This window comes from Dendrobates tinctorius, unplaced genomic scaffold (genome assembly GCF_039654945.1).
Source record: "Dendrobates tinctorius isolate UK_male_01 unplaced genomic scaffold, ASM3965494v1 ptg000312l, whole genome shotgun sequence".
In the NCBI taxonomy this organism is placed as follows: domain Eukaryota; kingdom Metazoa; phylum Chordata; class Amphibia; order Anura; family Dendrobatidae; genus Dendrobates; species Dendrobates tinctorius.
The window spans coordinates 4833175-4847112 of NW_027361979.1; the positions used below are offsets into that span (position 1 = coordinate 4833175).

Consider the following 13938-nt stretch of genomic DNA (forward strand, 5'->3'; position numbering starts at 1 on the left):
GTAGGAGACCCAGGAAGACCCCACTTCTTACCCCGAGACATAAAAAAGCCAGGCTGGAGTTTGCCAAAACTTACCTGAAAAAGCCTAAAACGTTTTGGAAGAATGTTCTCTTTTCAGATGAGACAAAAGTAGAGCTTTTTGGGCAAAGGCATCAACATAGAGTTTACAGGAGAAAAAAAGAGGCAATCAAAGAAAAGAACACGGACCCTACAGTCAAACATGGCGGAGGTTCCCTGATGTTTTGGGGTTGCTTTGCTGCCTCTGGCACTGGACTGCTTGACCGTGTGCATGGCATTATGAAGTCTGATGACTACCAACAACCAACAAATTTTGCAGCATAATGTAGGGCCCAGTGTGAGAAAGCTGGGTCTCCCTCAGAGGTCATGGGTCTTCCAGCAGGACAATGACCCAAAACACACTTCAAAAAGCACTAGGAAATGGTTTGAGAGAAAGCACTGGAGACTTCTAAGCTGGCCAGCAATGAGTCCAGACCTGAATCCCATAGAACACCTGTGGAGAGATCTAGAAATGGCAGTTTGGAGAAGGCACCCTTCAAATATCACGGACCTGGAGCAGTTTGCCAAAGAAGAATGGTCTAAAATTCCAGCAGAGCATTGTAAGAAACTCATTGATGGTTACCGGAAGCGGTTGGTCGCAGTTATTTTGGCTAAAGGTTGTGCAACCAAATATTAGGCTGAGGGTGCCAATACTTTTGTCTGGCCCATTTTTGGAGTTTTGTGTGAAATGATCAATGTTTTGCTTTTTGCTTCATTCTCTTATGTGTTTTTTCATTTAAGACAAATTAAATGAAGATAATAATACCAAAGAATTTGTGTTTGCAATCATTTTCAGGAAGAAACTGAGTATTATCTGACAGAATGGCAGGGGTGTCAATACTTTTGGCCACAACTGTAGTTTTAAATGAATTGCATTAAAAATAAACTTTTTTAGTTTTTTTTCTAGATGGTTCTCACTAATATTTGACCCTATTTTGCCATATCAATTAAAATGGTTTTTTTTCTTCACTTCAGAACTCTCCAGTGCTTTGTTCCCATACATTTCTGGGTGCTTCTTGAGGTATGTTTTAGGCCATTGTTACTGATGAGCGAGCACTAAAATGCTCGGGTGCTCGTTGCTCGGGTCGAGCAAATTGGAATACTCAGGTACTCAGACAGAACAACGAGCCCAATGTAAGTCTATGGGAGACCCGAGCATTTTTACCACGATCCCCCAGGGGGTCCTTTTAAGGTCTAGAAACATCTGAAAATGATGGAAACACTGCTCAAATGACACGGGGACATTATGGGGATCACCCCTGGAAGCATTCCTGACTCCTAGTTCACAGCTTTAACCAATTGTTTCATAGTTTCATGCCATTTTTACCAGTGCACCAAAAAACATACCAAAACAGATTTTGCTGGAAAATATGTTAAGGTACATCTGGAGCGCCCGCCAGGGCCGTGGGGTTCTCGGTACAGGGCCGATTCTTAAAGGGGCAGTGTCACAGCGGTGGTCCATGGCCCTGCGCGTCCAATTAAAGGGGAGTATTTACAGGGGAATGAAAAATAAAGAGTTTTTGTATTAAGTGTTTGTGACGCCACCTGTGGTTTCTGGTCAGGAGTGGCCAGCGCTGCGGTACAGATCCTCTGGGACTGATGGTGTGATGCAGCAGTGTTGGAATAGCTCTCCACAGGCAGAGCTGTTGTCCCAGGGCAGTGGTGGTTAGTTGAAGAGGCTATGTTTGCTGATGGTAGATGTAGAGTTGCTGAGTGAGTGCCGAGGCAAGAATTCAAAGGACACAGTGAGGTGCAGTTCCAAAGCTTTACTCACAGTTCTGGTGCACACAGATGCCCGCTTGGTGCCAAGTTCTTCAGGTGAGGGGCTCAGTCAACTCCCTGGCAGATGGAGCACACCTTTCCAGCACTCCCTTCAGTATATGTCCTTTCATGGCCATCTCACTGTGTTGCTTTCCCGCCTCTGCCTACACAACACCTCACAGTCAGTGTCCCAGGCCAGCAGCCATGGACCTTGTCGGATAACGTGCCCAATGCGTTTCCTTTCTCCTTTCTGGCCGCCTTTCCAGCGAAGATCGCTGTGGTTAGTGGCTGTGACCCCTAAAGTTGCCACAGCTGTCAGCTTGCTAACTGAGTCCTGTTGTCCACTCCACTAGGATAAGGGGCGGAGACCCTAATGCAACCTGATTACTCCACTTGACGGCCGTCAGCGTGGAACGAGCCCCACGGGTGGCCTACGCTCTGCCCATGCTCTGTGATCCTTTCCTTCTACAGGGAGCTTCCTTCCAAAGCTACTCCGTCCAGCAGCTCCTCCTGACTAGGAGCTGCTCCAACTGCGTCCTTCCACTTCTCCCCCAGGGGAGAACTGATCCTGACTTCCTTTCAGTTCTCCTGCATTGAACCCAAAGCTCCACCCACCTCCCAAAACCCTTTCCTATCCAGCAGGGATGAGATCCTCCTCCCTTGGGGTCCAACCAGGTGCCCTGCTGCTATAAGTGAGTGCTGGATGCAGGTGTAAGAGTGCAGTCAGGTGCCTCCACCTTACCTGGGTAGTGGGATACTACACCTCTGGATGAGGTGCAGGACCTCTGTGGCGACTGAACCCTCAGGGGTGCCACACATCATTTCCAGGTTAATGACTTGTATATAAGGCAAAATAACCCGAGACCAAAATGTTCCTCCACCACTTGAGCTATGTCCAGACGCAGCGTTTTTGAACTTTAACATTACTTTCAGCCAGTACAAATATATTCACTAGGAAATGTCATTGTAACATTTAACAACCCTAGCTGGCCATGTGGTGTGTGACACATAAGCAAACCCATCTTGTTTCATTTATGAAGGAGGGACTCTTAAAGTCACAGAGCCTATTTTTACCAGGGCATCAGGTGGCATTAATCTTCTTAAAGGGCCATTATTAAACAGTGGGTCTCCTAAACTGTTATTGCCTATGCAGTGAGTGGATGGGCTGCCAAGAATTACGACGCACCCCAATACCCCTTTCACAAGAGGTCCAGGAGGGCTTCCTGAAAAAATGTTGCATTAAATGCAAGGCCTGGCTTGCCCCAAAGTTACATGCACCCCAATAAGCTTTTCAAGCCATGTACTGGATGGCCACCGGAAAATCCACTTCACATTATTTATTTTGTACTCCCATTCTGTTTTCTTATGCATTGACTGCAAGGCCTGCCCTGCTACCAAGTCATATGCACCACAATAACCACAATCCCCCTTGGAAGAAACATGGAGGAGGGCCTCTTAACCAAAAATGTCCCATTAAAAAGGAAGGGGTCTCCTTGACTTGCAATGCCCAAACACTAAGTGTGTTGGCTGTCAAACATTTTCCCCTGTGGGGTACACCTCAACCTTTTTCAGAACAAGTATTTTACGCTCAGCAAAAACACCAACGGAATTCGACACTGGCTGTAGCAGCACGGCACATATTAACGCTGGTGATCTAGTGGCGGCGGATGATGAGACTTGAAGGAAGGCCTGATTTAAAAATAGGCCCAATTTCTAGGTGCGAGTCTCATAGACTTGGAATGCCCATACACTTAGTGTATGGGTTGGCAAACATTTCCCCTTGGGGGTTTACATATTTTTTGTATTTTGGTGATGGCAATAATAACGCCATTGCCAAAACATAGTGGCCGGAGCATGACTGAATATGTTCACCTTGGTGTTCAAGTGGTGGTAGATGGTGAGGATGAGGAAAAGGAGGAGGAGGACACCAAATAGCCAATATCAGGAAGCGTATACCCATGTTTGGTTGTGAAGAGGTGCATGGGAATATACCTCCCAAAAAAAAACACTACATTGGAGTTTATGCTTCACTGTCATCATTTAGTGGTGTCGAGAAGTCAGGCCCAATCCATCCTTTGTTCATTTTTATAAGAGTCAGCCTGTCTGCATTTTCCATTGAAAGGCGAATGCGCTTATCTGTGATAATGCCACCAGCAGCACTAAAAACCCTCTCTGAGAAAACGCTAGCGGCAGGGCAGGCCAGGACCTCCAAGGCATAGAGAGCCAGATCATGCCACATGTCCAGCTTGGATAATAATTAAAAGGCACAGAGGAATCACGGAGGACATTGGTACAGTTAGCAAGGTACTCCCTCAGCATCTTTGAAAACATTGCATTCCTTGTGAGATTACCCCACGCCTCAGTGCCAGGGCGATTGGAGGGTCTTAGAAAACTGTCCCAGAACTTTGCCAGTGTTCCCCTGCCTCTGCTGGAGTGAACTTGTCTCTATTGCCTGTCCTGCTTGGTTGGCCAATGAACTGTTATCTCTGCCACCAGCGTTTTGAGATGGGAATTTTTAAAATAATTCTGCAACAATGGCCCTATGGTACACCTGTCTGCCTCGGGAACAAGAGATTGAAAGCTATCCTTGTAGCATGGGTCTAAAAGTATCACTAGCCAGTAATGACTGGTACCAAATATTTTGGCAATACGAGGGTTACGGGAAAGGCAGCGCAACATAAAGTCAGCCATGCGTGCCAGACTGGTAACAGGTAAGCCTTCCATGTCCTCACCAAGAGGACGGCTGACCTCTTCTTCCCTGTCCTCAGGCAATCCACGCTGAACAGAGGGTATGACAGTTGTGGTTGTAGTCCCATCTATAGCGCATGAAAGTAGCTCCTGTTCTTCCTCCTCCTCCTCTTCCTCATTGTCAACCATTCCACGTTGGGATGACATGAGGCTGGGCTGTGTGTAATCAACCTATATGGTTCCTTGATCCATGTCCTTGTGCTCTGCCTGCAATGCATCCTCTTTCATTGTGAACAGAGAGCTTTTCAGAATGCAGATGAGCGGGATAGTGATGCTAATTATGGCGTCATTGCCACTCAACATTTTAATGGACTCCTCAAAGTTTTGGAGGATACCACATATGTCTGACATCCATGTCCACTCCTGAGGTCTTATGTGTGGAGTCAAACCTGAAAAACGACGGCCTTGTTGATGCTAGTATTCAACAACTGCCCTCTTCTGCTCACAAATCCTTTCTAACATATGCAGTGTAGAGTTCCAACGCGTGGGGACATCACACACCAGTCGGAGAGCCGGAATCTGCAATCGCTGCTGAAGCACGGCAGGGGCGGCTAAAACTGTAGCTGACTTTCTAAAATGTGCACACAGGCGACATACTTTAACCAGCAGATCTGGCAGCTCCGGGTCGCTTTTTAGAAAACGTTGAACATCGAGGTTCAGCACATGGGCCAGGCATGGTACGTGTGTCAGTTCGCCGCCACCAGGTTCCTGCCACTGTCACACAAAACCATGCTTGGCTGGAGATTCAGCGGTGTCAGCCACACATCTGCCTGCTCTTTCAGAGCTGTCAACAACTCTTCAGCATTGTGCGGTTTGTCACCTAAGAAAATTAGCCTCAGCACAGCCTGTTGCTGCTTTGCTTTGACAGTGCTGCAGTGCTTCCAGCTTGTGACTGATGTGGTCATTTCGGACATGGAGGCTGAAGAGGAGGAGGTGGGGCAGGAGCTGTGCACAGTGGGGGCAACCCTGATCGACGTAGGGCCCGTAATCCTTGGCGTCGAGAGCACGTGTTCCATCAGAAGTTCTGACTGGGTCCCGACTTCCGCTATGCTAACCGAGTGTGCATCAGCGTTATGTACCGTCCCTTGCCACAAGCACTTGTCCATGTGTCCGTGGCTGGCTGGACTTTCCCAGTAACTGCAATGTTGAGGGCACAGGTAATTTTGTGGGACACGTGCTTGTGTAATGCCGGGACGGCACAGCGGGAGAAATAGTGACAGCTTGGGACAGAGTACCTTGGGACGGCCGCCGCCATCAGGTTGCAGAAAGCTTCTGTCTCCATGAGCCTAAAAGGCAACATTTTGACCTCAAGCAGACGAGAAATATGAAAATTGAGTAATGTGGCCTGTGGGGCGTTGGCTGCATATTTTTGCTTACGTTCCATTGACTGGGGTATGGACAACTGAAGGCTGCGCTGGGACAAGGACATGGACGTGCTTGATGATGGTGGTATTTGACTGTGGGCAACGGCAGGTGCATGGCAGGAGGCATCTTCAAATGCACTGTGGACAGGGGATTGGCTTGCATGCACAACATTGGAAGAAGCTGTGGTGTCACCCGCGGACACCGTTCCTGCAGCATGGGGTTGGACACACAAAGTCGGGTGCTTTGCTATCATGTGCCTGATCATGCTGGTGGTGGTAAGGCTGGTAGTTTTGCTACCCCTGCTGATACTGGCATGACAGGTGTTGCAAATGGCCTGTTTGAGGTTATCAGCAGAGTCTTTAAAAAATAACCAGACTCGGGAAGACCTAACAGTTGGACTGGCAACTTCCGTCAGGTTGATGTTACTGGGAAAGGTTGCACGCCTTCTGTCTGCAACCACCACACTGCTTCCTGCCTGAAGTAGTGCTATGCCTACCTCCCCCTGTGTGCTGCTGCTCTCACTCTGCATGTCCTCCTGCCAGGTTCAGTCTGCTACTAGATCATCCACCTTCTCATCTTCCACTTCCCCACCTTGGTCCTCCTCCTGACTTTTTGGCAATTGTGTCTCATTATCGTCCACCTCTTGTGACCGTGGCTGTTCAAAGATTTGTGCATCGCTACATGGAATATCATCTTGCTCTGCTTCAAGTGGACCTTGCGAAAGGCACGAATCTCCAGTGGAAAACTTAACAGCTATTCGGAGTGTCCAAGTGTGGGATCAGTTGTCTCAGGGCACTCACCATGGTGGGAGGAAGGAGGATCAGGGTAAGGAATATGCAGTGTCCAGATTCATGGCTACTGTGACATGACCATGTTGAAGACAGGGTGCTGGTGGTGGTGAATAAGTAACTGGAAGTATTATCCGCTCTCCAACCAACAACCTTTTCACTCTGCTAGGGCTTCAGTAATGCTATTTTGCTGCGGTCCCCTAGGACTTCGGACACTAAGGTCCAGTGAGAAGATGTGGGTGTTTTTGGTGGGCCAATTTTAGCTTGCCCACGGCCTCGGCCTGCACCATCACCATCACGTCCACTTCCCCGTCCCTTGCCATGCGCCTTGCCCATTGTGAATGGACTAGAATATTATACACGTTCACTACAAAAGGGTGATTTGGGAGGCAACTTGTATGTGATACGTGTGCTGGAAAATCACACTTTTACCTATCTGGACTTTAGGTAAAAATATGTTTTGCCTTAACAGATTTAATAACTACGTTAACAGACTGCAAAAAAATACAATGTGTAGGCCTAAAATGGCCACATTTTTGGCACTGATAAATGAGGCCTGTTAAGGAGATACCACTATGACAAATGTGTGGCCTGTATTTTTTTTTATTTTTGGGCTAACTAGTGCTGTATATAATTACTGTGACACCCAGAACAAAAAAAGGAAAACCAGCCTAAACTGGCCAAACTTTGAGCACGCACAGATATCAGCTGGCCCGGAGATACCACTACGACAAATTTGTTGCCTATTTGTTTTGTTTGTGTAACACCCCTTTAGGGCTACCACGGTACACTGAGTGTTATGGGGGGGTCTCATCTCTCTAGGGCGCTGTGCCTCCACCCGAATCTTGATTGGAGGTCTCTCTCTGGGGCTGCAGAAGGACAGTTATCTTCTGCCAGGGGCTGATTCGCGAAACCCCTGCCACAGCTCAGTACACACACTTAGGGAACAGGAGTAAAACCGTTTAACAGTATTATTGCTATGCAGCAGAATTGAGGTGGGTTTAAAGGAATAACATACAATACAATTAACGGTGCTCTATAAAAGTCATATACATATCACAGTCTACTTCTACTCCGACCCTGCAAATATAACGTAGCAGGTTCCCTCTTTTGTATTAACTCAGTCCAAACGTTGGGGCCCAGTTGCCATGGATGTTGGCGCGCAAAGTAGAACCGTGGGTGCACTTAGATGAATATTATTGTCAATAGTCTGGGTTGTAGTTTACTCACTGTAAATAGCGCTGGTAGAACCACAAATTTCAGAAGGGCACTCACTGTGTCTCAAACGGTCAGATGATTCTCTGGACACCAGCTGGGGACGGCAGGATTTAGGCCTTTATGCAGTGGGAGTGCCGGCAGAACTCTCCGGATCTTTGCTCTCTCCAGCAGCGTGGGTCTCTCAGCGGGGGCCGCCACACTCTGCAGCGTAGAGGAATGCAGATCCCCACTGCTCTGTTTCTCACAGCAAGCTGCCACACTTCTCTTTCTCTCCACATTTACTTTCACTTTCTGCCCAGCTCCCTCCCCCAAGTCCTTCCTCGTCCAATCCTCTCTCTCTCCTATCATCTGACTGAAACAAGGGTCCCTGAGAATTGTAGTCCACTGACACTCAGGGGAAAAATGATTAATGTCTGTAGGTCCCCGTTTAACAGCCGCTGCAAAACTCTTCTTAGTGTCTGTAAGCTCCAGTATCCTGGTAGATGCTCTGACAGTTCCCTGTGCAGGTGTTACATTTGTTTTTGGCTAAATAGTGATGTATATAAGTACAGTGACAGACAGCAAAAAAAAAATTGAATTTGGGCCTAAAAAGACAAAACATTTTAGCAGACAGATGGATGAGGTGTGTCACAGATATACCGTACTGTAAAATATGTGGCCTGTATGTATTTTTGTGAGGGAGGGGTTCAGCAAAATAGCGTCAAGAAAGTGTGTAAGACACTCAAAAAAATCTACTCAACCGTACTACATAAAAATTAAATATTTCTCTGCGCACTCAAAATGGAAAAATGGATGTTTGGGACCCCTTTAAAATTGCTGGATTTTCACGCTGTGCTAGGAAAAGGATCTGGCTGTATTGTGCACTGTCAAAAAGCAAATGGAGGAAAAAAAAGGCTCTAGATTGATTTGCAATAAAAAAAAGCTCTATTAGCCCTGACCAAACATTTTTTCAAGGCCAATTACACCCGGGGCTAGGTATATATGGCCAATATATCCTACAGGTAGCAGGAGCAGCACCAGAACACAGGAAGGGAATGGACCCTCTTGATGTATGCAATGACACATACAATGACTGCAGGCTTTGCACTGATGTATATAGAGCGACGTACACTACCCTGCCTACCTAACACTGGAACCTACCGTATATACATGTGTAAAAGCTGACCCGTGTATAAGCCGACCCCCCTAATTCTGTCACAAAAACCTGGGAAAACTTATTGACTCGCGTATAAGCCGAGGGTGCACAGTGAGTGGCCCCAGATAATGCTGCACAGTGAGTGGCCCCAGATAATGCTGCACAGTGAGTGGCCCCAGATAATGCTACACAGTGAGTGGCCCCAGATAATGTTGCACAGTGAGTGGCCCCAGATAATGCTGCACAGTGAGTGGCCCCAGATAAAGCTGCACAGTGGGTGGCCCCAGATAATGCTACATAGTGAGTAGCCCCAGATAATGCTACACAGTGAGTGGCCCCAGATAATGCTGCACAGTGAGTGGCCCCAGATAATGCTGCACAGTGAGTGGCCCCAGATAATGCTACACAGTGAGTGGCCCCAGGTAATGCTGCACAGTGAGTGGCCCCAGATAATGCTGCACAGTGAGTGGCCCCAGGTAATGCTACACAGTGAGTGGCCCCAGATAATGCTACACAGTGAGTGGCCCCAGATAATGCTACACAGTGAGTGGCCCCAGATAATGCTGCACAGTGAGTGGCCCCAGATAATGCTGCACAGTGGGTGGCCCCAGATAATGCTGCACAGTGAGTGGCCCCAGATAATGCTGCACAGTGAGTGGCCCCAGATAATGCTACACAGTGAGTGGCCCCAGATAATGCTACACAGTGAGTGGCCCCAGATAATACTGCACAGTGAGTGGCCCCAGATAATGCTGCACAGTGAGTGGCCCCAGATAATGCTGCACAGTGAGTGGCCCCAGTTATCTGCATAATGAGTGGCCCGAGTTATCTGCACAGTGTGTGGCCCCATCATATTGCTGCTGCCGCTGCCTCCGTTACAAAAAAAACTGTATACTCACCTCTGTCGCTGCCCCCTGCTCATCAGCGTTGCGGGCTCTGCAGTGACTGTGCAGGCAGAGGGCACGATGGTGCCCTCTGACCTGAATGTCACTGCAGAGGACGCAAGACAGCAGAGCGCAGGGACAGGTGAATATGCCTCCCCCCGTTCATACTCACCTGGTCCTGGCGCTTGTCTCTGCAGCTCCCCTGCTTGTTCCATGTTGTCGGCGCTGCTCTCTTCCTATTTCAGTGGTCACGTGGTGCTGCTCATTAAATATGTGCATATTTAATGAGCGGGTACCATTTGACAGCTGAAGCAGGAAGAGAGCAGCGCTGACAGCATGGAACAAGCAGGGAAGCTGCAGAGAAGGGTGAGTATGATCTGACACCCCCGCTCCCCCGCCAATCCTCCCGGTATATGACGCATGTATAAGCCGAGAGGGGGACTTTCAGCCAAAAAAAATGGGCTGAAACTCTCGGCTTATACACGAGTATATACGGTATATACTCAGGAATTAGACCCCACACTGACTAATAAATCCCCATTTCTGACCCTATTTCGGCAGCAGCTCTCCCTACACTATCTAAATCCAGAGCTGAATGCACCGAGCAGGGCGGCGTCCGGTCTCTTACACCCCTGATGATGCTGTGCGGCCAGCCAATCACTGCACGTCCACAACAAAGATGGCTGTGGAGTTTCATTGACTGGCAGACAATCCCTGAAGTCCGCCAAAAAAGCTGGGTGGAGACCGGAGTTCCCGCCCAGTAATCCCGGAAATGCTCGGTGCTCGCCGAGTACGGCGAGTAACGAGTAGTGGCGAGCACGTTCGCTCATCACTAGTCATTGTCATGCTCAAAGACCCATGACCTAAGACGCAAACCCAGCTTTCCGACACTGGCCACTGCATTGTGATTTCATGATGCCTTGCACAAAATCAAGACACCCAGTGCCAAAGCAACAAACGAACCCCAAAACATCTTTGAACCTCCACCATATTTGACTGTAGGTACTGTGTTCTTTTCTTTGTAGTCCTCATTCCATTTTTGGTCAACAGAATGATGTGCTTTTTCAAAAACCTCTATCATGGTCTCATCTGTCCATAAGGCGCTGTCCCAGAAGGATTTTTGGTAACTCGTGTGTCTTTTGCCAAACTGCAGTCTAGCTTTTTTTTGTCTCTGTGTCAGCAGTGGGGTCGTCCTGGGTTTCCTGCCATAGTGTTTCATTTGATTCAAATGTCGATGGAAAGTTCGATCTGACAATGATGCATCCTGAGCCTGCAGGACAGTGTGAATTTTTTTGGAATTCGCATTGCAACCTTTCATCAATTTTTTGCTGCTGTCCATGTCCAGGGACATTAGCTACAGTGCCATGGATTGTAAACTTCTTGATTATGTTGCGCACTATGGAAAAGGAACATCAAAAGATAAACTTATAACCATAAGATTGTTCATATTTGTAACGAATGGAAGCGGAGGCAGAGATGGTGACGTTCACATTCGTTTTTTATTTTTAAAGTGGAACCTCGGGACCCTGGTCCGGGGGGCTCTGAAGGGGGCGTGACTAGTGAGCCCCAGGTACCCGTAGTAAAGCCCCTCAGACAGGACCAGAATGGAATACCCGGAGGACACAAGTGCTACCTCCAATTAGACCCCAGACACGTGGCAGCTGTCCCAGCGGGACCAAAAGGGATAACAGTAGTTACAGCAGAGTCCATAATGAGACAGGTCCTGGATCCGGGTAGTTGGTAAGTAGTTGGTTCCAGTGACCTTCACACAGTCCTCGGACTCGGATGGCTGTTGGTGGAGCGAGATGGCTTTCGCCCAGATGGTTGCAGATATAACCAGGAAGATCTGGATACTGATACTCTGTGGAGACAGATAGCATTAGAGAACGCACAGAGACTGCAGAGGTAGCGCAGACAGGTTGGCAAGAGAACCGGATGTAGTAATGATTGATACTCGTTGCTCCGGCGCTCTCCCTATGGAGCAGAGGCCAGAAATAGCAGCCAGTGCGCTGCCATTGGTTAATTGTTCTTTCTGAAAAATGCACGCTGTCCCTTTAAGAAGGCAGGAGAGCCCGCGGGCGTGCCCTAATAGCTTTAGTTACAGATCTGCCGACAGGACGCCAGGAGGTGGAGGCAGGGAAGAGACCTGAATGCTGAGCAGCAACATGAGACACAGAGGAGGTCGGCTGCTGCGTAAGGACAGCCTGCGAAGCTTGAGGTGAGTGCCCAGAACGGGGGGCAGTGGCAGACCTGGACGCAGTGCCAGGACAGGGACCAGGTGTAACAGTGGCAGACCTGGGCGCCGCGCCATGACAGGGACCTGGTGTAACAATATTTTTCAACAATTTTGGTTCACACAGACACACAATACAAAGATTGAGTCCACTTCCCCCCCTTTTTACGTGGTTTCCGGTGTGATTTTCATATTGCTCTCACCAGCATCACATGCTTTAAATAAAGTTGTTTACCCACATAACTGGAAAGGTGCCAATGATTTCGTTTGACCCATTTTTGGAGTTTTGTGTGAAATTATGTCCATTTTGCCTTATTTTTTTTCTCCGTTTTGTTTGTGTTGTTACATTATACACAAAGAAAATAAACATGTATGTAACAAAACGTGTACTTGCAATAATTTTCTGGGAGAAATTCTTCATTTTCTGGGCATATTTCAAGGGTGCTAGCACTTTCTGCCATGAATGTATGAATATTTTTTTATTTTGCAACATCCCTGTCATTAGGAAATGTTTAAAATCCTGGACAATCTTTTTCCTTTTATTCTACAGATTACCAATCCTCACCACTCGTCCATGTCGCTGCCCAAGTGTCCAGTCGCTCTCGTCCCCTTGGTAAAATAGAGACCCAATAAAGCGGCATCTCCTCTTTTCTCTGTACAAAGTGTACAAATGACATCATAGGCTCATAGTGCCCACATAGCGTTTTTTAAGCGTTTCCGGGGCGATTTTAAACACGCGATTCTGCCGTGGAAGCGCTTAAAAAAAGCATTCCATGCACTCCTAATAGAAAACACACAATTGTGGCACAATTGTTGTGCCAATGGTGCGTTTTTTACTGCTGCGAAATCGCCCATGATTCCGCATACCATCAATTGTATGGGCAAAACCACTTAGGAAAACGCATGCTAAAACGCTTGACAAACTCTTAAAAAAGCGCGTCAAAAACCGCATGCGTTTTCCCGGGAGCAGGGTGTGCAATTCTGCTCAGAAATATTCTGCTTGAGAATCGCTACGTGGGCACATAGCCTTAATTGTTAAAATATTCTGATGCATGCCATTTAGTGGTGTGGCGCCAATTTGTCAGGCTTGTATAACTGTGTATAAACTATAAGAAATAATACTTCCTGCTGACTTTCAAAATGCTAAAGAAGCAACACGTACAAGGTACTGGAAAACTAGTAGAGACTGCAAAGTGTAGGGCATCTTCTTTATTTACCTATTGCTGCCTGCTGCTTATTGGGTAGTGATGTTTTTCTTTAGTAATTTATTTTGCAAAATACGTTTTATTAAGTGGGTTGTCTGGGCATACAGTATTGATGAACTATCTACAAGGTTGGTCATCAATACCTGATGGATTTGTGTCTGGCACCCGGCGCCCCCCCACTGATCAGCTGTTTTTTGCTCTGGTGATTGGATGTCAACACTGTGAATGGAGGTGCTGAGTGCAGCTGATCAGTGATAGCTCCTGGTGTCCTGGTGTCTTAAGGTACTGTCACACTTAGCGATGTACCAGCGATCCCGACCAGCGATATGACGCGGTCAGGATCGCTGGTACATCGCTAAGTGGTCGCTAGTGAGCTGCAGATCTCACCAGCGACATCGCTGGGGACGGGGATCGCTACTTACCTGTCACACCAGGCGATCTTGCGTCCTCCCGCCCGCATCCACGCGTCGCTCATCTTCACAGCAGGAAGCGCCACAGGAAGCTGACGACGAGAAACGGTCCAACCTGTTCTCGCGCGATCAGCG

At 47.8% G+C, this 13938-nt stretch overlaps 1 protein-coding gene across 1 annotated transcript in view; it reads left to right on the plus strand.

The window, feature by feature from the left end:
• Positions 1-13938, plus strand: part of SYT2 (synaptotagmin 2) — a 224737-nt gene that overhangs the window by 83038 nt on the left and 127761 nt on the right. The gene's annotated exons all lie outside the window — the stretch shown is intronic.